This window comes from Phyllobates terribilis, unplaced genomic scaffold (genome assembly GCF_046119375.1).
Source record: "Phyllobates terribilis strain yellow unplaced genomic scaffold, ASM4611937v1 Scaffold_34__1_contigs__length_13252353, whole genome shotgun sequence".
NCBI classification, from domain to species: Eukaryota; Metazoa; Chordata; class Amphibia; order Anura; family Dendrobatidae; genus Phyllobates; species Phyllobates terribilis.
Genome location: NW_027362794.1, coordinates 4504910 through 4529365, shown reverse-complemented (window position 1 = coordinate 4529365; position 24456 = coordinate 4504910). Strand labels below are relative to the sequence as shown.

Here is a 24456-nt window from a genome sequence, read left to right as displayed (position 1 = left end):
ACCTGAGAAGGAAGGACCGAGCCAGCCAGAAGACTCCACTGCAGTCCATCGTCACCCGGCAACCGTTGGAACTGGTAGCCTTGGATCATGTAAAACTGACCCCAAGCAGAAGTGGCTACGTCTACGCGTTAACCATCGTGGATCATTACTCCCGGTTCTTGGTTGTCGTCCCCGTCAAGGACTTAACGGCTCAAACAGCAGCTAGAGCCTTCCAGCAGCACTTCTGCCGTCCACACGGGTACCCGGACCAAGTGCTGACGGACCAGGGACCTGCCTTTGAAGCGGAGGTCTTTCAGGAATTTTGCAATCTGTATGGCTGCCGGAAGATAAGGACGACACCCTACCATCCGCAAACTAATGGACTTTGTGAGAAAATGAACCAGGTGGTAATGGATCTTCTAAAAACGTTGCCCCTGGAAGAACGCAGTCTGTGGCCTGAGAAGTTGCCCGATCTGGTGGACCTATACAACCACATCCCGGTAGGTTCCACCAACTGTACCCCGGCTTACCTAATGAGGGCAAGACCTGGTAAGTTACCTGTTGACCTGGAAATGGGAGTCCTGACACCCGAGGACACTTCACCAGAAACAGACTGGGACACAGAGAGGCAGCAGCAGTACCGGAGGGTACAGGAGAGCGTGGAGCGAAGTCTCTGTCAGGCTAGGGAAAGACAAGAGAAAACTTACAACCAGTATGCTCCCGCTGTTCCCCTGGTACCCGGAGAGCAGGTCTTGAAGAGGAAGAGACGGCTCCACAAGTTGGACGACCAGTGGGAGAAGGACCCGTACACCGTACTGCCCTCAAGCCACGAGAACCCGAAGGTTTGTACCATCAGTAAAGACGGAGGGGAAACCACAGCCATTGTATCCCGGGACCACCTGAAGAAGTGTCCCGAACAACTGAGAAACTCTGAAGAGGAACAAGAAGACCATCGACCCGTAGAGGAAAGGGAAGATATGGTTAGTACTGTGCTCGGGGACTTCCCTCGGTCTTGGACTCAAGTCGATGGTGCAGTTGTAGTACCCGTACTCACCTTCCTCCAACCAGCATCCCAAGCACCTACGGAGCAACAGGTTGAGCTGGAAGAACAGCCGGTCCAGGAGGCAGAAGACTCCACACAAGCAGAACAGGAGGATCAACCCTCTGCTTATAGTGAGCCTGCCGTACCCCTAGTGAGACAAAGAGCCGGTAGACAGCTGCCCAGTTTACCCTTGACAGCTCCTACACCCTGTAGTTCAGGGCCAGACAGTCAGCTCCGTAGGTCCACTAGGGCCACTAGAGGCCAGTTACCCGCACGCTGGAGGATTTGAAGTGTATAAATTGTTTTATTTATGTTTATCTGTGTATTGTTGCTTGTGTATAATTTTGTGTTTCCAGTTATTTTTAGGAATCCTTGGTGGATTTACCGGGAATCCTTGTACATAGTTGGAGCGTAACCCAGGATGGACTAGAGACTGTTAAGGACTCGGGGTAGGACAGACCCCTACCTGGTTACGTCTCCCTGTTTTGGTGAAATGGACACCTTTGTTTTTCTTCAAAGACTGCACCCGGTTGCGGACACGCCGTGACCATCTTATTGTGTTTCCTTATTGTATTTTATTGTTATTGTTATACCCTGTTATGTTTACAAAAGTGTGTTTAGTCCCGGAGTACTAAATTTCACTAGGGGGGAATGTGACACCCCAGGGGTCTGGTTGCCACAGTGATAGAGATATTACGTCTGAGAGCAGGTGGGAGGTCCTTTGGTCAGGGATCCTGTGCATGCCACACCTCCTGCCCAGTCTTGGGAGGGGAAGGACTTCCCCTATATAAACCCGGGGCTGAGGCAGGGTTAGTGAGAAAGAAGACAGAACAAGAGTAGAGAAGAGAAGCAGCATAGCAAGGAAACATCAGGAGCTCTGTGGGGAGCAGTGTTACAACGAGTCAGGGGCTGGCAGCTGCAGAGCTCGCCCTGACTGAGAAGATTTCTTACCGGACCCGGAGTCCGAGGCTGTGGGGACTAACTCCTACCCAGCAGCAGAAACCGTCCGGCAGAGGACTTCAGGTCCTCTGGCCCAGAAGCCCGAAGGCACGGTCACACGCGTGGGACCAGCACCGCCATCGTGGAGCGGAAGCCATTAGAAGGCCCCGAGTCACCGGCCATACGGGTGAGCACCACACGGTACACTCAGGGACGTGGGCTACTTATTCTCGCCTCTAGCAAGGTAGCCAGAAGAGTACAGTTAGTTGGGAAGGCCTACAACTCCGCCTGGCCAGGGGAGATCCCATCTGCTCAAGGACTGACCAGGCCCCGATCACTAGCAAGTACTCCGGGAGGGTCTATCTTTGTCACCAGTAAAGACCCTGAACTACACCGCACCGTCTCTGAGTGGTTCCTGCTACCCCCATCATCCACGTCGGCTGCCCTGAGGCCATACCCCTCCCGTTGGGGGTTATACCATCCACGCTGCACCATCCTTCCACCGGCCTCAGCGGTCTGCCCTGCAGCGGCAGCTCCATAGCTGCATTCAACGGGTGGCGTAGTCATCAACCATTTACCGCTAACAGACTGCCGTCCAGTTTGACTCCCTGGGCACGGACCGGGTCACCGCCACGAGACTACAACCCTAAACAGATCCGGCTCCGGGTAAGCTCCCGCGTGCGCAACGCAGCGCGACACAGGCCCAGGGGCGCGTCAGAAGTATAGAGGGAGAGCTAGATAGATAGCATTGCATTACATTACATGGCAATGCAATGCACAGTTGCTGAAGTTGAACCAAAATGAGCTTGTCATCTGGCTTCTGCAACTTTTAACATGAAAAATCCAATGAGGAGAAGAAAAGCAAAGCCAAAGAGTCCATCCCAAAATCCGACAAACAAGCCAAATGAACAAAAAGCATTGAATTCAATTCTTTCTGATTTTAGAAACTGCATTAAAGAAGGGGTGCACCGGTCCTGGAGATACTGCAATACCAGGTCAATGCGTGGAGTGGACAGAGCAAGCTCTTTTTCCATCTCCCTGTTCTAAAAATCCATTTAATATATGGTCCCCAGATAGGGGACGTATCAGATATTAAACTGATAAGAACAGATACTACACTTGATCTTAGCCAAAAGGCCGAGAAGCGATAACCAGAATTGGTTTCCGACTACGGTGCCACCCAAGGATTCTGAAAAGTCCATTTGTGGAGATGGCCACCTGGACTCCCGTTAAGAAGACATGCTGTCAACCTCTAGATCCCTCACATGCCTGCACTTTTCGGCTTGCTGCTGCTGCAATCCACGCGTTTTAGATCTGCATAACTCCACCTCTTTTAGCACAGTACCCTCAACCCCCGGCTGTTCCCACCCGCCTCAACACCGTTGGAAGGGAGGAGAACCAATTAAGGCGGGGGGGGGGGTGGAACGAGCAGCTGTCTACCCTTAGCAGGAGGGTTGCTGATTAATTACCTCTCCTGCTGCTGCTGCTGCTGCTGGCTGTCCAGCAGCAGACTGAAGGTGGCTGCTGCTGTGCGCAGGTATATAAAGGCTCAGAGCCTATTATGACACGCGCAGCCAGCGTTCCATTGCCACATTCCGTCTACTGCAGGCGGGATACCTGGATGGCTGAATGTCACTGAGAAGCTCACAGAGACCGCCATAAGCAACAGTTTAAAAGAATGCCACAGACTAATCAACCAAACTTTTTGGGTTGGTTTCTCTTTTATAGTCTGCAGGCATTAAATGAAAGAAGTCAGTGTTCCAGCAGAGGGAGACAACGTTTCAGAAAAGGCATTGTAGCAAACCAAAAAAGAAATTTTAAGCGCAGCAGAGTAACCAGCTCACATACCTGTTAGCTCAGGTGAGTTTAAAAGGCTGCTGTTGATAACAAGGGCATTTGCTAAATAGATGGTGTGTGTGCAACAATATACTGAAAGGTCAATTATATTGTGCAGCTTATCTCACCACCTGTAGTTATTTAGGTGAAAGCTCCAAAATGCTTGCCTAATATGTCTGTTTATCCAAAAGGAAGTATAGAGGGAGAGCTAGATAGATAGCATTGCATTACATTACATGGCAATGCAATGCACAGTTGCTGAAGTTGAACCAAAATGAGCTTGTCATCTGGCTTCTGCAACTTTTAACATGAAAAATCCAATGAGGAGAAGAAAAGCAAAGCCAAAGAGTCCATCCCAAAATCCGACAAACAAGCCAAATGAACAAAAAGCATTGAATTCAATTCTTTCTGATTTTAGAAACTGCATTAAAGAAGGGGTGCACCGGTCCTGGAGATACTGCAATACCAGGTCAATGCGTGGAGTGGACAGAGCAAGCTCTTTTTCCATCTCCCTGTTCTAAAAATCCATTTAATATATGGTCCCCAGATAGGGGACGTATCAGATATTAAACTGATAAGAACAGATACTACACTTGATCTTAGCCAAAAGGCCGAGAAGCGATAACCAGAATTGGTTTCCGACTACGGTGCCACCCAAGGATTCTGAAAAGTCCATTTGTGGAGATGGCCACCTGGACTCCCGTTAAGAAGACATGCTGTCAACCTCTAGATCCCTCACATGCCTGCACTTTTCGGCTTGCTGCTGCTGCAATCCACGCGTTTTAGATCTGCATAACTCCACCTCTTTTAGCACAGTACCCTCAACCCCCGGCTGTTCCCACCCGCCTCAACACCGTTGGAAGGGAGGAGAACCAATTAAGGCGGGGGGGGGGGTGGAACGAGCAGCTGTCTACCCTTAGCAGGAGGGTTGCTGATTAATTACCTCTCCTGCTGCTGCTGCTGCTGCTGCTGGCTGTCCAGCAGCAGACTGAAGGTGGCTGCTGCTGTGCGCAGGTATATAAAGGCTCAGAGCCTATTATGACACGCGCAGCCAGCGTTCCATTGCCACATTCCGTCTACTGCAGGCGGGATACCTGGATGGCTGAATGTCACTGAGAAGCTCACAGAGACCGCCATAAGCAACAGTTTAAAAGAATGCCACAGACTAATCAACCAAACTTTTTGGGTTGGTTTCTCTTTTATAGTCTGCAGGCATTAAATGAAAGAAGTCAGTGTTCCAGCAGAGGGAGACAACGTTTCAGAAAAGGCATTGTAGCAAACCAAAAAAGAAATTTTAAGCGCAGCAGAGTAACCAGCTCACATACCTGTTAGCTCAGGTGAGTTTAAAAGGCTGCTGTTGATAACAAGGGCATTTGCTAAATAGATGGTGTGTGTGCAACAATATACTGAAAGGTCAATTATATTGTGCAGCTTATCTCACCACCTGTAGTTATTTAGGTGAAAGCTCCAAAATGCTTGCCTAATATGTCTGTTTATCCAAAAGGAAGTATAGAGGGAGAGCTAGATAGATAGCATTGCATTACATTACATGGCAATGCAATGCACAGTTGCTGAAGTTGAACCAAAATGAGCTTGTCATCTGGCTTCTGCAACTTTTAACATGAAAAATCCAATGAGGAGAAGAAAAGCAAAGCCAAAGAGTCCATCCCAAAATCCGACAAACAAGCCAAATGAACAAAAAGCATTGAATTCAATTCTTTCTGATTTTAGAAACTGCATTAAAGAAGGGGTGCACCGGTCCTGGAGATACTGCAATACCAGGTCAATGCGTGGAGTGGACAGAGCAAGCTCTTTTTCCATCTCCCTGTTCTAAAAATCCATTTAATATATGGTCCCCAGATAGGGGACGTATCAGATATTAAACTGATAAGAACAGATACTACACTTGATCTTAGCCAAAAGGCCGAGAAGCGATAACCAGAATTGGTTTCCGACTACGGTGCCACCCAAGGATTCTGAAAAGTCCATTTGTGGAGATGGCCACCTGGACTCCCGTTAAGAAGACATGCTGTCAACCTCTAGATCCCTCACATGCCTGCACTTTTCGGCTTGCTGCTGCTGCAATCCACGCGTTTTAGATCTGCATAACTCCACCTCTTTTAGCACAGTACCCTCAACCCCCGGCTGTTCCCACCCGCCTCAACACCGTTGGAAGGGAGGAGAACCAATTAAGGCGGGGGGGGGGTGGAACGAGCAGCTGTCTACCCTTAGCAGGAGGGTTGCTGATTAATTACCTCTCCTGCTGCTGCTGCTGCTGCTGGCTGTCCAGCAGCAGACTGAAGGTGGCTGCTGCTGTGCGCAGGTATATAAAGGCTCAGAGCCTATTATGACACGCGCAGCCAGCGTTCCATTGCCACATTCCGTCTACTGCAGGCGGAATACCTGGATGGCTGAATGTCACTGAGAAGCTCACAGAGACCGCCATAAGCAACAGTTTAAAAGAATGCCACAGACTAATCAACCAAACTTTTTGGGTTGGTTTCTCTTTTATAGTCTGCAGGCATTAAATGAAAGAAGTCAGTGTTCCAGCAGAGGGAGACAACGTTTCAGAAAAGGCATTGTAGCAAACCAAAAAAGAAATTTTAAGCGCAGCAGAGTAACCAGCTCACATACCTGTTAGCTCAGGTGAGTTTAAAAGGCTGCTGTTGATAACAAGGGCATTTGCTAAATAGATGGTGTGTGTGCAACAATATACTGAAAGGTCAATTATATTGTGCAGCTTATCTCACCACCTGTAGTTATTTAGGTGAAAGCTCCAAAATGCTTGCCTAATATGTCTGTTTATCCAAAAGGAAGTATAGAGGGAGAGCTAGATAGATAGCATTGCATTACATTACATGGCAATGCAATGCACAGTTGCTGAAGTTGAACCAAAATGAGCTTGTCATCTGGCTTCTGCAACTTTTAACATGAAAAATCCAATGAGGAGAAGAAAAGCAAAGCCAAAGAGTCCATCCCAAAATCCGACAAACAAGCCAAATGAACAAAAAGCATTGAATTCAATTCTTTCTGATTTTAGAAACTGCATTAAAGAAGGGGTGCACCGGTCCTGGAGATACTGCAATACCAGGTCAATGCGTGGAGTGGACAGAGCAAGCTCTTTTTCCATCTCCCTGTTCTAAAAATCCATTTAATATATGGTCCCCAGATAGGAGACGTATCAGATATTAAACTGATAAGAACAGATACTACACTTGATCTTAGCCAAAAGGCCGAGAAGCGATAACCAGAATTGGTTTCCGACTACGGTGCCACCCAAGGATTCTGAAAAGTCCATTTGTGGAGATGGCCACCTGGACTCCCGTTAAGAAGACATGCTGTCAACCTCTAGATCCCTCACATGCCTGCACTTTTCGGCTTGCTGCTGCTGCAATCCACGCGTTTTAGATCTGCATAACTCCACCTCTTTTAGCACAGTACCCTCAACCCCCGGCTGTTCCCACCCGCCTCAACACCGTTGGAAGGGAGGAGAACCAATTAAGGCGGGGGGGGGGGTGGAACGAGCAGCTGTCTACCCTTAGCAGGAGGGTTGCTGATTAATTACCTCTCCTGCTGCTGCTGCTGCTGCTGGCTGTCCAGCAGCAGACTGAAGGTGGCTGCTGCTGTGCGCAGGTATATAAAGGCTCAGAGCCTATTATGACACGCGCAGCCAGCGTTCCATTGCCACATTCCGTCTACTGCAGGCGGGATACCTGGATGGCTGAATGTCACTGAGAAGCTCACAGAGACCGCCATAAGCAACAGTTTAAAAGAATGCCACAGACTAATCAACCAAACTTTTTGGGTTGGTTTCTCTTTTATAGTCTGCAGGCATTAAATGAAAGAAGTCAGTGTTCCAGCAGAGGGAGACAACGTTTCAGAAAAGGCATTGTAGCAAACCAAAAAAGAAATTTTAAGCGCAGCAGAGTAACCAGCTCACATACCTGTTAGCTCAGGTGAGTTTAAAAGGCTGCTGTTGATAACAAGGGCATTTGCTAAATAGATGGTGTGTGTGCAACAATATACTGAAAGGTCAATTATATTGTGCAGCTTATCTCACCACCTGTAGTTATTTAGGTGAAAGCTCCAAAATGCTTGCCTAATATGTCTGTTTATCCAAAAGGAAGTATAGAGGGAGAGCTAGATAGATAGCATTGCATTACATTACATGGCAATGCAATGCACAGTTGCTGAAGTTGAACCAAAATGAGCTTGTCATCTGGCTTCTGCAACTTTTAACATGAAAAATCCAATGAGGAGAAGAAAAGCAAAGCCAAAGAGTCCATCCCAAAATCCGACAAACAAGCCAAATGAACAAAAAGCATTGAATTCAATTCTTTCTGATTTTAGAAACTGCATTAAAGAAGGGGTGCACCGGTCCTGGAGATACTGCAATACCAGGTCAATGCGTGGAGTGGACAGAGCAAGCTCTTTTTCCATCTCCCTGTTCTAAAAATCCATTTAATATATGGTCCCCAGATAGGGGACGTATCAGATATTAAACTGATAAGAACAGATACTACACTTGATCTTAGCCAAAAGGCCGAGAAGCGATAACCAGAATTGGTTTCCGACTACGGTGCCACCCAAGGATTCTGAAAAGTCCATTTGTGGAGATGGCCACCTGGACTCCCGTTAAGAAGACATGCTGTCAACCTCTAGATCCCTCACATGCCTGCACTTTTCGGCTTGCTGCTGCTGCAATCCACGCGTTTTAGATCTGCATAACTCCACCTCTTTTAGCACAGTACCCTCAACCCCCGGCTGTTCCCACCCGCCTCAACACCGTTGGAAGGGAGGAGAACCAATTAAGGCGGGGGGGGGGTGGAACGAGCAGCTGTCTACCCTTAGCAGGAGGGTTGCTGATTAATTACCTCTCCTGCTGCTGCTGCTGCTGCTGGCTGTCCAGCAGCAGACTGAAGGTGGCTGCTGCTGTGCGCAGGTATATAAAGGCTCAGAGCCTATTATGACACGCGCAGCCAGCGTTCCATTGCCACATTCCGTCTACTGCAGGCGGAATACCTGCATGGCTGAATGTCACTGAGAAGCTCACAGAGACCGCCATAAGCAACAGTTTAAAAGAATGCCACAGACTAATCAACCAAACTTTTTGGGTTGGTTTCTCTTTTATAGTCTGCAGGCATTAAATGAAAGAAGTCAGTGTTCCAGCAGAGGGAGACAACGTTTCAGAAAAGGCATTGTAGCAAACCAAAAAAGAAATTTTAAGCGCAGCAGAGTAACCAGCTCACATACCTGTTAGCTCAGGTGAGTTTAAAAGGCTGCTGTTGATAACAAGGGCATTTGCTAAATAGATGGTGTGTGTGCAACAATATACTGAAAGGTCAATTATATTGTGCAGCTTATCTCACCACCTGTAGTTATTTAGGTGAAAGCTCCAAAATGCTTGCCTAATATGTCTGTTTATCCAAAAGGAAGTATAGAGGGAGAGCTAGATAGATAGCATTGCATTACATTACATGGCAATGCAATGCACAGTTGCTGAAGTTGAACCAAAATGAGCTTGTCATCTGGCTTCTGCAACTTTTAACATGAAAAATCCAATGAGGAGAAGAAAAGCAAAGCCAAAGAGTCCATCCCAAAATCCGACAAACAAGCCAAATGAACAAAAAGCATTGAATTCAATTCTTTCTGATTTTAGAAACTGCATTAAAGAAGGGGTGCACCGGTCCTGGAGATACTGCAATACCAGGTCAATGCGTGGAGTGGACAGAGCAAGCTCTTTTTCCATCTCCCTGTTCTAAAAATCCATTTAATATATGGTCCCCAGATAGGAGACGTATCAGATATTAAACTGATAAGAACAGATACTACACTTGATCTTAGCCAAAAGGCCGAGAAGCGATAACCAGAATTGGTTTCCGACTACGGTGCCACCCAAGGATTCTGAAAAGTCCATTTGTGGAGATGGCCACCTGGACTCCCGTTAAGAAGACATGCTGTCAACCTCTAGATCCCTCACATGCCTGCACTTTTCGGCTTGCTGCTGCTGCAATCCACGCGTTTTAGATCTGCATAACTCCACCTCTTTTAGCACAGTACCCTCAACCCCCGGCTGTTCCCACCCGCCTCAACACCGTTGGAAGGGAGGAGAACCAATTAAGGCGGGGGGGGGGTGGAACGAGCAGCTGTCTACCCTTAGCAGGAGGGTTGCTGATTAATTACCTCTCCTGCTGCTGCTGCTGCTGCTGGCTGTCCAGCAGCAGACTGAAGGTGGCTGCTGCTGTGCGCAGGTATATAAAGGCTCAGAGCCTATTATGACACGCGCAGCCAGCGTTCCATTGCCACATTCCGTCTACTGCAGGCGGGATACCTGGATGGCTGAATGTCACTGAGAAGCTCACAGAGACCGCCATAAGCAACAGTTTAAAAGAATGCCACAGACTAATCAACCAAACTTTTTGGGTTGGTTTCTCTTTTATAGTCTGCAGGCATTAAATGAAAGAAGTCAGTGTTCCAGCAGAGGGAGACAACGTTTCAGAAAAGGCATTGTAGCAAACCAAAAAAGAAATTTTAAGCGCAGCAGAGTAACCAGCTCACATACCTGTTAGCTCAGGTGAGTTTAAAAGGCTGCTGTTGATAACAAGGGCATTTGCTAAATAGATGGTGTGTGTGCAACAATATACTGAAAGGTCAATTATATTGTGCAGCTTATCTCACCACCTGTAGTTATTTAGGTGAAAGCTCCAAAATGCTTGCCTAATATGTCTGTTTATCCAAAAGGAAGTATAGAGGGAGAGCTAGATAGATAGCATTGCATTACATTACATGGCAATGCAATGCACAGTTGCTGAAGTTGAACCAAAATGAGCTTGTCATCTGGCTTCTGCAACTTTTAACATGAAAAATCCAATGAGGAGAAGAAAAGCAAAGCCAAAGAGTCCATCCCAAAATCCGACAAACAAGCCAAATGAACAAAAAGCATTGAATTCAATTCTTTCTGATTTTAGAAACTGCATTAAAGAAGGGGTGCACCGGTCCTGGAGATACTGCAATACCAGGTCAATGCGTGGAGTGGACAGAGCAAGCTCTTTTTCCATCTCCCTGTTCTAAAAATCCATTTAATATATGGTCCCCAGATAGGGGACGTATCAGATATTAAACTGATAAGAACAGATACTACACTTGATCTTAGCCAAAAGGCCGAGAAGCGATAACCAGAATTGGTTTCCGACTACGGTGCCACCCAAGGATTCTGAAAAGTCCATTTGTGGAGATGGCCACCTGGACTCCCGTTAAGAAGACATGCTGTCAACCTCTAGATCCCTCACATGCCTGCACTTTTCGGCTTGCTGCTGCTGCAATCCACGCGTTTTAGATCTGCATAACTCCACCTCTTTTAGCACAGTACCCTCAACCCCCGGCTGTTCCCACCCGCCTCAACACCGTTGGAAGGGAGGAGAACCAATTAAGGCGGGGGGGGGGTGGAACGAGCAGCTGTCTACCCTTAGCAGGAGGGTTGCTGATTAATTACCTCTCCTGCTGCTGCTGCTGCTGCTGGCTGTCCAGCAGCAGACTGAAGGTGGCTGCTGCTGTGCGCAGGTATATAAAGGCTCAGAGCCTATTATGACACGCGCAGCCAGCGTTCCATTGCCACATTCCGTCTACTGCAGGCGGGATACCTGGATGGCTGAATGTCACTGAGAAGCTCACAGAGACCGCCATAAGCAACAGTTTAAAAGAATGCCACAGACTAATCAACCAAACTTTTTGGGTTGGTTTCTCTTTTATAGTCTGCAGGCATTAAATGAAAGAAGTCAGTGTTCCAGCAGAGGGAGACAACGTTTCAGAAAAGGCATTGTAGCAAACCAAAAAAGAAATTTTAAGCGCAGCAGAGTAACCAGCTCACATACCTGTTAGCTCAGGTGAGTTTAAAAGGCTGCTGTTGATAACAAGGGCATTTGCTAAATAGATGGTGTGTGTGCAACAATATACTGAAAGGTCAATTATATTGTGCAGCTTATCTCACCACCTGTAGTTATTTAGGTGAAAGCTCCAAAATGCTTGCCTAATATGTCTGTTTATCCAAAAGGAAGTATAGAGGGAGAGCTAGATAGATAGCATTGCATTACATTACATGGCAATGCAATGCACAGTTGCTGAAGTTGAACCAAAATGAGCTTGTCATCTGGCTTCTGCAACTTTTAACCTGAAAAATCCAATGAGGAGAAGAAAAGCAAAGCCAAAGAGTCCATCCCAAAATCCGACAAACAAGCCAAATGAACAAAAAGCATTGAATTCAATTCTTTCTGATTTTAGAAACTGCATTAAAGAAGGGGTGCACCGGTCCTGGAGATACTGCAATACCAGGTCAATGCGTGGAGTGGACAGAGCAAGCTCTTTTTCCATCTCCCTGTTCTAAAAATCCATTTAATATATGGTCCCCAGATAGGGGACGTATCAGATATTAAACTGATAAGAACAGATACTACACTTGATCTTAGCCAAAAGGCCGAGAAGCGATAACCAGAATTGGTTTCCGACTACGGTGCCACCCAAGGATTCTGAAAAGTCCATTTGTGGAGATGGCCACCTGGACTCCCGTTAAGAAGACATGCTGTCAACCTCTAGATCCCTCACATGCCTGCACTTTTCGGCTTGCTGCTGCTGCAATCCACGCGTTTTAGATCTGCATAACTCCACCTCTTTTAGCACAGTACCCTCAACCCCCGGCTGTTCCCACCCGCCTCAACACCGTTGGAAGGGAGGAGAACCAATTAAGGCGGGGGGGGGGTGGAACGAGCAGCTGTCTACCCTTAGCAGGAGGGTTGCTGATTAATTACCTCTCCTGCTGCTGCTGCTGCTGCTGGCTGTCCAGCAGCAGACTGAAGGTGGCTGCTGCTGTGCGCAGGTATATAAAGGCTCAGAGCCTATTATGACACGCGCAGCCAGCGTTCCATTGCCACATTCCGTCTACTGCAGGCGGGATACCTGGATGGCTGAATGTCACTGAGAAGCTCACAGAGACCGCCATAAGCAACAGTTTAAAAGAATGCCACAGACTAATCAACCAAACTTTTTGGGTTGGTTTCTCTTTTATAGTCTGCAGGCATTAAATGAAAGAAGTCAGTGTTCCAGCAGAGGGAGACAACGTTTCAGAAAAGGCATTGTAGCAAACCAAAAAAGAAATTTTAAGCGCAGCAGAGTAACCAGCTCACATACCTGTTAGCTCAGGTGAGTTTAAAAGGCTGCTGTTGATAACAAGGGCATTTGCTAAATAGATGGTGTGTGTGCAACAATATACTGAAAGGTCAATTATATTGTGCAGCTTATCTCACCACCTGTAGTTATTTAGGTGAAAGCTCCAAAATGCTTGCCTAATATGTCTGTTTATCCAAAAGGAAGTATAGAGGGAGAGCTAGATAGATAGCATTGCATTACATTACATGGCAATGCAATGCACAGTTGCTGAAGTTGAACCAAAATGAGCTTGTCATCTGGCTTCTGCAACTTTTAACATGAAAAATCCAATGAGGAGAAGAAAAGCAAAGCCAAAGAGTCCATCCCAAAATCCGACAAACAAGCCAAATGAACAAAAAGCATTGAATTCAATTCTTTCTGATTTTAGAAACTGCATTAAAGAAGGGGTGCACCGGTCCTGGAGATACTGCAATACCAGGTCAATGCGTGGAGTGGACAGAGCAAGCTCTTTTTCCATCTCCCTGTTCTAAAAATCCATTTAATATATGGTCCCCAGATAGGGGACGTATCAGATATTAAACTGATAAGAACAGATACTACACTTGATCTTAGCCAAAAGGCCGAGAAGCGATAACCAGAATTGGTTTCCGACTACGGTGCCACCCAAGGATTCTGAAAAGTCCATTTGTGGAGATGGCCACCTGGACTCCCGTGAAGAAGACATGCTGTCAACCTCTAGATCCCTCACATGCCTGCACTTTTCGGCTTGCTGCTGCTGCAATCCACGCGTTTTAGATCTGCATAACTCCACCTCTTTTAGCACAGTACCCTCAACCCCCGGCTGTTCCCACCCGCCTCAACACCGTTGGAAGGGAGGAGAACCAATTAAGGCGGGGGGGGGGGGGTGGAACGAGCAGCTGTCTACCCTTAGCAGGAGGGTTGCTGATTAATTACCTCTCCTGCTGCTGCTGCTGCTGGCTGTCCAGCAGCAGACTGAAGGTGGCTGCTGCTGTACGCAGGTATATAAAGGCTCAGAGCCTATTATGACACGCGCAGCCAGCGTTCCATTGCCACATTCCGTCTACTGCAGGCGGGATACCTGGATGGCTGAATGTCACTGAGAAGCTCACAGAGACCGCCATAAGCAACAGTTTAAAAGAATGCCACAGACTAATCAACCAAACTTTTTGGGTTGGTTTCTCTTTTATAGTCTGCAGGCATTAAATGAAAGAAGTCAGTGTTCCAGCAGAGGGAGACAACGTTTCAGAAAAGGCATTGTAGCAAACCAAAAAAGAAATTTTAAGCGCAGCAGAGTAACCAGCTCACATACCTGTTAGCTCAGGTGAGTTTAAAAGGCTGCTGTTGATAACAAGGGCATTTGCTAAATAGATGGTGTGTGTGCAACAATATACTGAAAGGTCAATTATATTGTGCAGCTTATCTCACCACCTGTAGTTATTTAGGTGAAAGCTCCAAAATGCTTGCCTAATATGTCTGTTTATCCAAAAGGAAGTATAGAGGGAGAGCTAGATAGATAGCATTGCATTACATTACATGGCAATGCAATGCACAGTTGCTGAAGTTGAACCAAAATGAGCTTGTCATCTGGCTTCTGCAACTTTTAACATGAAAAATCCAATGAGGAGAAGAAAATCAAAGCCAAAGAGTCCATCCCAAAATCCGACAAACAAGCCAAATGAACAAAAAGCATTGAATTCAATTCTTTCTGATTTTAGAAACTGCATTAAAGAAGGGGTGCACCGGTCCTGGAGATACTGCAATACCAGGTCAATGCGTGGAGTGGACAGAGCAAGCTCTTTTTCCATCTCCCTGTTCTAAAAATCCATTTAATATATGGTCCCCAGATAGGGGACGTATCAGATATTAAACTGATAAGAACAGATACTACACTTGATCTTAGCCAAAAGGCCGAGAAGCGATAACCAGAATTGGTTTCCGACTACGGTGCCACCCAAGGATTCTGAAAAGTCCATTTGTGGAGATGGCCACCTGGACTCCCGTTAAGAAGACATGCTGTCAACCTCTAGATCCCTCACATGCCTGCACTTTTCGGCTTGCTGCTGCTGCAATCCACGCGTTTTAGATCTGCATAACTCCACCTCTTTTAGCACAGTACCCTCAACCCCCGGCTGTTCCCACCCGCCTCAACACCGTTGGAAGGGAGGAACCAATTAAGGCGGGGGGGGGGGGTGGAACGAGCAGCTGTCTACCCTTAGCAGGAGGGTTGCTGATTAATTACCTCTCCTGCTGCTGCTGCTGCTGCTGGCTGTCCAGCAGCAGACTGAAGGTGGCTGCTGCAGTGCGCAGGTATATAAAGGCTCAGAGCCTATTATGACACGCGCAGCCAGCGTTCCATTGCCACATTCCGTCTACTGCAGGCGGGATACCTGGATGGCTGAATGTCACTGAGAAGCTCACAGAGACCGCCATAAGCAACAGTTTAAAAGAATGCCACAGACTAATCAACCAAACTTTTTGGGTTGGTTTCTCTTTTATAGTCTGCAGGCATTAAATGAAAGAAGTCAGTGTTCCAGCAGAGGGAGACAACGTTTCAGAAAAGGCATTGTAGCAAACCAAAAAAGAAATTTTAAGCGCAGCAGAGTAACCAGCTCACATACCTGTTAGCTCAGGTGAGTTTAAAAGGCTGCTGTTGATAACAAGGGCATTTGCTAAATAGATGGTGTGTGTGCAACAATATACTGAAAGGTCAATTATATTGTGCAGCTTATCTCACCACCTGTAGTTATTTAGGTGAAAGCTCCAAAATGCTTGCCTAATATGTCTGTTTATCCAAAAGGAAGTATAGAGGGAGAGCTAGATAGATAGCATTGCATTACATTAAATGGCAATGCAATGCACAGTTGCTGAAGTTGAACCAAAATGAGCTTGTCATCTGGCTTCTGCAACTTTTAACATGAAAAATCCAATGAGGAGAAGAAAAGCAAAGCCAAAGAGTCCATCCCAAAATCCGACAAACAAGCCAAATGAACAAAAAGCATTGAATTCAATTCTTTCTGATTTTAGAAACTGCATTAAAGAAGGGGTGCACCGGTCCTGGAGATACTGCAATACCAGGTCAATGCGTGGAGTGGACAGAGCAAGCTCTTTTTCCATCTCCCTGTTCTAAAAATCCATTTAATATATGGTCCCCAGATAGGGGACGTATCAGATATTAAACTGATAAGAACAGATACTACACTTGATCTTAGCCAAAAGGCCGAGAAGCGATAACCAGAATTGGTTTCCGACTACGGTGCCACCCAAGGATTCTGAAAAGTCCATTTGTGGAGATGGCCACCTGGACTCCCGTTAAGAAGACATGCTGTCAACCTCTAGATCCCTCACATGCCTGCACTTTTCGGCTTGCTGCTGCTGCAATCCACGCGTTTTAGATCTGCATAACTCCACCTCTTTTAGCACAGTACCCTCAACCCCCGGCTGTTCCCACCCGCCTCAACACCGTTGGAAGGGAGGAGAACCAATTAAGGCGGGGGGGGGTGGAACGAGCAGCTGTCTACCCTTAGCAGGAGGGTTGCTGATTAATTACCTCTCCTGCTGCTGCTGCTGCTGCTGGCTGTCCAGCAGCAGACTGAAGGTGGCTGCTGCTGTGCGCAGGTATATAAAGGCTCAGAGCCTATTATGACACGCGCAGCCAGCGTTCCATTGCCACATTCCGTCTACTGCAGGCGGGATACCTGGATGGCTGAATGTCACTGAGAAGCTCACAGAGACCGCCATAAGCAACAGTTTAAAAGAATGCCACAGACTAATCAACCAAACTTTTTGGGTTGGTTTCTCTTTTATAGTCTGCAGGCATTAAATGAAAGAAGTCAGTGTTCCAGCAGAGGGAGACAACGTTTCAGAAAAGGCATTGTAGCAAACCAAAAAAGAAATTTTAAGCGCAGCAGACTAACCAGCTCACATACCTGTTAGCTCAGGTGAGTTTAAAAGGCTGCTGTTGATAACAAGGGCATTTGCTAAATAGATGGTGTGTGTGCAACAATATACTGAAAGGTCAATTATATTGTGCAGCTTATCTCACCACCTGTAGTTATTTAGGTGAAAGCTCCAAAATGCTTGCCTAATATGTCTGTTTATCCAAAAGGAAGTATAGAGGGAGAGCTAGATAGATAGCATTGCATTACATTACATGGCAATGCAATGCACAGTTGCTGAAGTTGAACCAAAATGAGCTTGTCATCTGGCTTCTGCAACTTTTAACATGAAAAATCCAATGAGGAGAAGAAAAGCAAAGCCAAAGAGTCCATCCCAAAATCCGACAAACAAGCCAAATGAACAAAAAGCATTGAATTCAATTCTTTCTGATTTTAGAAACTGCATTAAAGAAGGGGTGCACCGGTCCTGGAGATACTGCAATACCAGGTCAATGCGTGGAGTGGACAGAGCAAGCTCTTTTTCCATCTCCCTGTTCTAAAAATCCATTTAATATATGGTCCCCAGATAGGGGACGTATCAGATATTAAACTGATAAGAACAGATACTACACTTGATCTTAGCCAAAAGGCCGAGAAGCGATAACCAGAATTGGTTTCCGACTACGGTGCCACCCAAGGATTCTGAAAAGTCCATTTGTGGAGATGGCCACCTGGACTCCCGTTAAGAAGACATGCTGTCAACCTCTAGATCCCTCACATGCCTGCACTTTTCGGCTTGCTGCTGCTGCAATCCACGCGTTTTAGATCTGCATAACTCCACCTCTTTTAGCACAGTACCCTCAACCCCCGGCTGTTCCCACCCGCCTCAACACCGTTGGAAGGGAGGAGAACCAATTAAGGCGGGGGGGGGTGGAACGAGCAGCTGTCTACCCTTAGCAGGAGGGTTGCTGATTAATTACCTCTCCTGCTGCTGCTGCTGCTGCTGGCTGTCCAGCAGCAGACTGAAGGTGGCTGCTGCTGTGCGCAGGTATATAAAGGCTCAGAGCCTATTATGACACGCGCAGCCAGCGTTCCATTGCCACATTCCGTCTACTGCAGGCGGGATACCTGGATGGCTGAATGTCACTGAGAAGCTCACAGAGACCGCCATAAGCAACAGTTTAAAAGAATGCCACAGACTAATCAACCAAACTTTTTGGGTTGGTTTCTCTTTTATAGTCTGCAGGCATTAAATGAAAGAAGTCAGTGTTCCAGCAGAGGGAGACAACGTTTCAGAAAAGGCATTGTAGCAAACCAAAAAAGAAATTTTAAGCGCAGCAGAGTAACCAGCTCACATACCTGTTAGCTCAGGTGAGTTTAAAAGGCTGCTGTTGATAACAAGGGCATTTGCTAAATAGATGGTGTGTGTGCAACAATATACTGAAAGGTCAATTATATTGTGCAGCTTATCTCACCACCTGTAGTTATTTAGGTGAAAGCTCCAAAATGCTTGCCTAATATGTCTGTTTATCCAAAAGGAAGTATAGAGGGAGAGCTAGATAGATAGCATTGCATTACATTACATGGCAATGCAATGCACAGTTGCTGAAGTTGAACCAAAATGAGCTTGTCATCTGGCTTCTGCAACTTTTAACATGAAAAATCCAATGAGGAGAAGAAAAGCAAAGCCAAAGAGTCCATCCCAAAATCCGACAAACAAGCCAAATGAACAAAAAGCATTGAATTCAATTCTTTCTGATTTTAGAAACTGCATTAAAGAAGGGGTGCACCGGTCCTGGAGATACTGCAATACCAGGTCAATGCGTGGAGTGGACAGAGCAAGCTCTTTTTCCATCTCCCTGTTCTAAAAATCCATTTAATATATGGTCCCCAGATAGGGGACGTATCAGATATTAAACTGATAAGAACAGATACTACACTTGATCTTAGCCAAAAGGCCGAGAAGCGATAACCAGAATTGGTTTCCGACTACGGTGCCACCCAAGGATTCTGAAAAGTCCATTTGTGGAGATGGCCACCTGGACTCCCGTTAAGAAGACATGCTGTCAACCTCTAGATCCCTCACATGCCTGCACTTTTCGGCTTGCTGCTGCTGCAATCCACGCGTTTTAGATCTGCATAACTCCACCTCTTTTAGCACAGTACCCTCAACCCCCGGCTGTTCCCACCCGCCTCAACACCGTTGGAAGGGAGGAGAACCAATTAAGGCGGGGGGGGGTGGAACGAGCAGCTGTCTACCCTTAGCAGGAGGGTTGCTGATTAATTACCTCTCCTGCTGCTGCTGCTGCTGCTGGCTGTCCAGCAGCAGACTGAAGGTGGCTGCTGCTGTGCGCAGGTATATAAAGGCTCAGAGCCTATTATGACACGCGCAGCCAGCGTTCCATTGCCACATTCCGTCTACTGCAGGCGGGATACCTGGATGGCTGAATGTCACTGAGAAGCTCACAGAGACCGCCATAAGCAACAGTTTAAAAGAATGCCACAGACTAATCAACCAAACTTTTTGGGTTGGTTTCTCTTTTATAGTCTGCAGGCATTAAATGAAAGAAGTCAGTGTTCCAGCAGAGGGAGACAACGTTTCAGAAAAGGCATTGTAGCAAACCAAAAAAGAAATTTTAAGCGCAGCAGAGTAACCAGCTCACATACCTGTTAGCTCAGGTGAGTTTAAAAGGCTGCTGTTGATAACAAGGGCATTTGCTAAATAGATGGTGTGTGTGCAACAATATACTGAAAGGTCAATTATATTGTGCAGCTTATCTCACCACCTGTAGTTATTTAGGTGAAAGCTCCAAAATGCTTGCCTAATATGTCTGTTTATCCAAAAGGAAGTATAGAGGGAGAGCTAGATAGATAGCATTGCATTACATTACATGGCAATGCAATGCACAGTTGCTGAAGTTGAACCAAAATGAGCTTGTCATCTGGCTTCTGCAACTTTTAACATGAAAAATCCAATGAGGAGAAGAAAAGCAAAGCCAAAGAGTCCATCCCAAAATCCGACAAACAAGCCAAATGAACAAAAAGCATTGAATTCAATTCTTTCTGATTTTAGAAACTGCATTAAAGAAGGGGTGCACCGGTCCTGGAGATACTGCAATACCAGGTCAATGCGTGGAGTGGACAGAGCAAGCTCTTTTTCCATCTCCCTGTTCTAAAAATCCATTTAATATATGGTCCCCAGATAGGGGACGTATCAGATATTAAACTGATAAGAACAGATACTACACTTGATCTTAGCCAAAAGGCCGAGAAGCGATAACCAGAATTGGTTTCCGACTACGGTGCCACCCAAGGATTCTGAAAAGTCCATTTGTGGAGATGGCCACCTGGACTCCCGTTAAGAAGACATGCTGTCAACCTCTAGATCCCTCACATGCCTGCACTTTTCGGCTTGCTGCTGCTGCAATCCACGCGTTTTAGATCTGCATAACTCCACCTCTTTTAGCACAGTACCCTCAACCCCCGGCTGTTCCCACCCGCCTCAACACCGTTGGAAGGGAGGAGAACCAATTAAGGCGGGGGGGGGGGGGGTGGAACGAGCAGCTGTCTACCCTTAGCAGGAGGGTTGCTGATTAATTACCTCTCCTGCTGCTGCTGCTGCTGGCTGTCCAGCAGCAGACTGAAGGTGGCTGCTGCTGTGCGCAGGTATATAAAGGCTCAGAGCCTATTATGACACGCGCAGCCAGCGTTCCATTGCCACATTCCGTCTACTGCAGGCGGGATACCTGGATGGCTGAATGTCACTGAGAAGCTCACAGAGACCGCCATAAGCAACAGTTTAAAAGAATGCCACAGACTAATCAACCAAACTTTTTGGGTTGGTTTCTCTTTTATAGTCTGCAGGCATTAAATGAAAGAAGTCAGTGTTCCAGCAGAGGGAGACAACGTTTCAGAAAAGGCATTGTAGCAAACCAAAAAAGAAATTTTAAGCGCAGCAGAGTAACCAGCTCACATACCTGTTAGCTCAGGTGAGTTTAAAAGGCTGCTGTTGATAACAAGGGCATTTGCTAAATAGATGGTGTGTGTGCAACAATATACTGAAAGGTCAATTATATTGTGCAGCTTATCTCACCACCTGTAGTTATTTAGGTGAAAGCTCCAAAATGCTTGCCTAATATGTCTGTTTATCCAAAAGGAAGTATAGAGGGAGAGCTAGATAGATAGCATTGCATTACATTACATGGCAATGCAATGCACAGTTGCTGAAGTTGAACCAAAATGAGCTTGTCATCTGGCTTCTGCAACTTTTAACATGAAAAATCCAATGAGGAGAAGAAAAGCAAAGCCAAAGAGTCCATCCCAAAATCCGACAAACAAGCCAAATGAACAAAAAGCATTGAATTCAATTCTTTCTGATTTTAGAAACTGCATTAAAGAAGGGGTGCACCGGTCCTGGAGATACTGCAATACCAGGTCAATGCGTGGAGTGGACAGAGCAAGCTCTTTTTCCATCTCCCTGTTCTAAAAATCCATTTAATATATGGTCCCCAGATAGGGGACGTATCAGATATTAAACTGATAAGAACAGATACTACACTTGATCTTAGCCAAAAGGCCGAGAAGCGATAACCAGAATTGGTTTCCGACTACGGTGCCACCCAAGGATTCTGAAAAGTCCATTTGTGGAGATGGCCACCTGGACTCCCGTTAAGAAGACATGCTGTCAACCTCTAGATCCCTCACATGCCTGCACTTTTCGGCTTGCTGCTGCTGCAATCCACGCGTTTTAGATCTGCATAACTCCACCTCTTTTAGCACAGTACCCTCAACCCCCGGCTGTTCCCACCCGCCTCAACACCGTTGGAAGGGAGGAGAACCAATTAAGGCGGGGGGGGGGGTGGAACGAGCAGCTGTCTACCCTTAGCAGGAGGGTTGCTGATTAATTACCTCTCCTGCTGCTGCTGCTGCTGCTGGCTGTCCAGCAGCAGACTGAAGGTGGCTGCTGCTGTGCGCAGGTATATAAAGGCTCAGAGCCTATTATGACACGCGCAGCCAGCGTTCCATTGCCACATTCCGTCTACTGCAGGCGGGATACCTGGATGGCTGAATGTCACTGAGAAGCTCACAGAGACCGCCATAAGCAACAGTTTAAAAGAATGCCACAGACTAATCAACCAAACTTTTTGGGTTGGTTTCTCTTTTATAGTCTGCAGGCATTAAATGAAAGAAGTCAGTGTTCCAGCAGAGAGAGACAACGTTTCAGAAAAGGCATTGTAGCAAACCAAAAAAGAAATTTTAAGCGCAGCAGAGTAACCAGCTCACATACCTGTTAGCTCAGGTGAGTTTAAAAGGCTGCTGTTGATAACAAGGGCATTTGCTAAATAGATGGTGTGTGTGCAACAATATACTGAAAGGTCAATTATATTGTGCAGCTTATCTCACCACCTGTAGTTATTTAGGTGAAAGCTCCAAAATGCTTGCCTAATATGTCTGTTTATCCAAAAGGAAGTATAGAGGGAGAGCTAGATAGATAGCATTGCATTACATTACATGGCAATGCAATGCACAGTTGCTGAAGTTGAACCAAAATGAGCTTGTCATCTGGCTTCTGCAACTTTTAACATGAAAAATCCAATGAGGAGAAGAAAAGCAAAGCCAAAGAGTCCATCCCAAAATCCGACAAACAAGCCAAATGAACAAAAAGCATTAAATTCAATTCTTTCTGATTTTAGAAACTGCATTAAAGAAGGGGTGCACCGGTCCTGGAGATACTGCAATACCAGGTCAATGCGTGGAGTGGACAGAGCAAGCTCTTTTTCCATCTCCCTGTTCTAAAAATCCATTTAATATATGGTCCCCAGATAGGGGACGTATCAGATATTAAACTGATAAGAACAGATACTACACTTGATCTTAGCCAAAAGGCCGAGAAGCGATAACCAGAATTGGTTTCCGACTACGGTGCCACCCAAGGATTCTGAAAAGTCCATTTGTGGAGATGGCCACCTGGACTCCCGTTAAGAAGACATGCTGTCAACCTCTAGATCCCTCACATGCCTGCACTTTTCGGCTTGCTGCTGCTGCAATCCACGCGTTTTAGATCTGCATAACTCCACCTCTTTTAGCACAGTACCCTCAACCCCCGGCTGTTCCCACCCGCCTCAACACCGTTGGAAGGGAGGAGAACCAATTAAGGCGGGGGGGGGGGGTGGAACGAGCAGCTGTCTACCCTTAGCAGGAGGGTTGCTGATTAATTACCTCTCCTGCTGCTGCTGCTGCTGGCTGTCCAGCAGCAGACTGAAGGTGGCTGCTGCTGTGCGCAGGTATATAAAGGCTCAGAGCCTATTATGACACGCGCAGCCAGCGTTCCATTGCCACATTCCGTCTACTGCAGGCGGGATACCTGGATGGCTGAATGTCACTGAGAAGCTCACAGAGACCGCCATAAGCAACAGTTTAAAAGAATGCCACAGACTAATCAACCAAACTTTTTGGGTTGGTTTCTCTTTTATAGTCTGCAGGCATTAAATGAAAGAAGTCAGTGTTCCAGCAGAGGGAGACAACGTTTCAGAAAAGGCATTGTAGCAAACCAAAAAAGAAATTTTAAGCGCAGCAGAGTAACCAGCTCACATACCTGTTAGCTCAGGTGAGTTTAAAAGGCTGCTGTTGATAACAAGGGCATTTGCTAAATAGATGGTGTGTGTGCAACAATATACTGAAAGGTCAATTATATTGTGCAGCTTATCTCACCACCTGTAGTTATTTAGGTGAAAGCTCCAAAATGCTTGCCTAATATGTCTGTTTATCCAAAAGGAAGTATAGAGGGAGAGCTAGATAGATAGCATTGCATTACATTACATGGCAATGCAATGCACAGTTGCTGAAGTTGAACCAAAATGAGCTTGTCATCTGGCTTCTGCAACTTTTAACATGAAAAATCCAATGAGGAGAAGAAAAGCAAAGCCAAAGAGTCCATCCCAAAATCCGACAAACAAGCCAAATGAACAAAAAGCATTGAATTCAATTCTTTCTGATTTTAGAAACTGCATTAAAGAAGGGGTGCACCGGTCCTGGAGATACTGCAATACCAGGTCAATGCGTGGAGTGGACAGAGCAAGCTCTTTTTCCATCTCCCTGTTCTAAAAATCCATTTAATATATGGTCCCCAGATAGGGGACGTATCAGATATTAAACTGATAAGAACAGATACTACACTTGATCTTAGCCAAAAGGCCGAGAAGCGATAACCAGAATTGGTTTCCGACTACAGTGCCACCCAAGGATTCTGAAAAGTCCATTTGTGGAGATGGCCACCTGGACTCCCGTTAAGAAGACATGCTGTCAACCTCTAGATCCCTCACATGCCTGCACTTTTCGGCTTGCTGCTGCTGCAATCCACGCGTTTTAGATCTGCATAACTCCACCTCTTTTAGCACAGTACCCTCAACCCCCGGCTGTTCCCACCCGCCTCAACACCGTTGGAAGGGAGGAGAACCAATTAAGGCGGGGGGGGGGGTGGAACGAGCAGCTGTCTACCCTTAGCAGGAGGGTTGCTGATTAATTACCTCTCCTGCTGCTGCTGCTGCTGCTGGCTGTCCAGCAGCAGACTGAAGGTGGCTGCTGCTGTGCGCAGGTATATAAAGG

General features: G+C 46.4%; 17 non-coding genes across 17 annotated transcripts; all 17 read right to left on the bottom strand.

The window, feature by feature from the left end:
- Nucleotides 1-2918: 2918 nt before the first annotated feature.
- LOC141181130 (U2 spliceosomal RNA) lies at nt 2919-3109 on the bottom strand. Its single transcript, XR_012256737.1, has one exon. It is a non-coding gene; the product is annotated as a U2 spliceosomal RNA (small nuclear RNA).
- Nucleotides 3110-4228: 1119 nt separating this feature from the next.
- Nucleotides 4229-4419, bottom strand: LOC141181129 (U2 spliceosomal RNA). Its single transcript, XR_012256736.1, has one exon. It is a non-coding gene; the product is annotated as a U2 spliceosomal RNA (small nuclear RNA).
- Nucleotides 4420-5541: 1122 nt separating this feature from the next.
- On the bottom strand, nt 5542-5732 carry LOC141181127 (U2 spliceosomal RNA). The gene has a single exon (XR_012256734.1). It is a non-coding gene; the product is annotated as a U2 spliceosomal RNA (small nuclear RNA).
- A 1118-nt stretch (nt 5733-6850) lies between these two features.
- LOC141181611 (U2 spliceosomal RNA) lies at nt 6851-7041 on the bottom strand. Its single transcript, XR_012257171.1, has one exon. It is a non-coding gene; the product is annotated as a U2 spliceosomal RNA (small nuclear RNA).
- Nucleotides 7042-8160: 1119 nt separating this feature from the next.
- Nucleotides 8161-8351, bottom strand: LOC141181126 (U2 spliceosomal RNA). Its single transcript, XR_012256733.1, has one exon. It is a non-coding gene; the product is annotated as a U2 spliceosomal RNA (small nuclear RNA).
- A 1118-nt stretch (nt 8352-9469) lies between these two features.
- Nucleotides 9470-9660, bottom strand: LOC141181610 (U2 spliceosomal RNA). Its single transcript, XR_012257170.1, has one exon. It is a non-coding gene; the product is annotated as a U2 spliceosomal RNA (small nuclear RNA).
- A 1118-nt stretch (nt 9661-10778) lies between these two features.
- On the bottom strand, nt 10779-10969 carry LOC141181125 (U2 spliceosomal RNA). The gene has a single exon (XR_012256732.1). It is a non-coding gene; the product is annotated as a U2 spliceosomal RNA (small nuclear RNA).
- A 1118-nt stretch (nt 10970-12087) lies between these two features.
- On the bottom strand, nt 12088-12278 carry LOC141181124 (U2 spliceosomal RNA). The gene has a single exon (XR_012256731.1). It is a non-coding gene; the product is annotated as a U2 spliceosomal RNA (small nuclear RNA).
- A 1118-nt stretch (nt 12279-13396) lies between these two features.
- Nucleotides 13397-13587, bottom strand: LOC141181123 (U2 spliceosomal RNA). Its single transcript, XR_012256730.1, has one exon. It is a non-coding gene; the product is annotated as a U2 spliceosomal RNA (small nuclear RNA).
- A 1118-nt stretch (nt 13588-14705) lies between these two features.
- On the bottom strand, nt 14706-14896 carry LOC141181122 (U2 spliceosomal RNA). Its single transcript, XR_012256729.1, has one exon. It is a non-coding gene; the product is annotated as a U2 spliceosomal RNA (small nuclear RNA).
- Nucleotides 14897-16014: 1118 nt separating this feature from the next.
- Nucleotides 16015-16205, bottom strand: LOC141181120 (U2 spliceosomal RNA). The gene has a single exon (XR_012256728.1). It is a non-coding gene; the product is annotated as a U2 spliceosomal RNA (small nuclear RNA).
- A 1117-nt stretch (nt 16206-17322) lies between these two features.
- On the bottom strand, nt 17323-17513 carry LOC141181119 (U2 spliceosomal RNA). The gene has a single exon (XR_012256727.1). It is a non-coding gene; the product is annotated as a U2 spliceosomal RNA (small nuclear RNA).
- A 1117-nt stretch (nt 17514-18630) lies between these two features.
- Nucleotides 18631-18821, bottom strand: LOC141181118 (U2 spliceosomal RNA). Its single transcript, XR_012256726.1, has one exon. It is a non-coding gene; the product is annotated as a U2 spliceosomal RNA (small nuclear RNA).
- Nucleotides 18822-19938: 1117 nt separating this feature from the next.
- Nucleotides 19939-20129, bottom strand: LOC141181117 (U2 spliceosomal RNA). The gene has a single exon (XR_012256725.1). It is a non-coding gene; the product is annotated as a U2 spliceosomal RNA (small nuclear RNA).
- A 1119-nt stretch (nt 20130-21248) lies between these two features.
- Nucleotides 21249-21439, bottom strand: LOC141181115 (U2 spliceosomal RNA). The gene has a single exon (XR_012256723.1). It is a non-coding gene; the product is annotated as a U2 spliceosomal RNA (small nuclear RNA).
- A 1119-nt stretch (nt 21440-22558) lies between these two features.
- LOC141181114 (U2 spliceosomal RNA) lies at nt 22559-22749 on the bottom strand. Its single transcript, XR_012256722.1, has one exon. It is a non-coding gene; the product is annotated as a U2 spliceosomal RNA (small nuclear RNA).
- Nucleotides 22750-23866: 1117 nt separating this feature from the next.
- Nucleotides 23867-24057, bottom strand: LOC141181113 (U2 spliceosomal RNA). Its single transcript, XR_012256721.1, has one exon. It is a non-coding gene; the product is annotated as a U2 spliceosomal RNA (small nuclear RNA).
- Nucleotides 24058-24456: the final 399 nt, after the last annotated feature.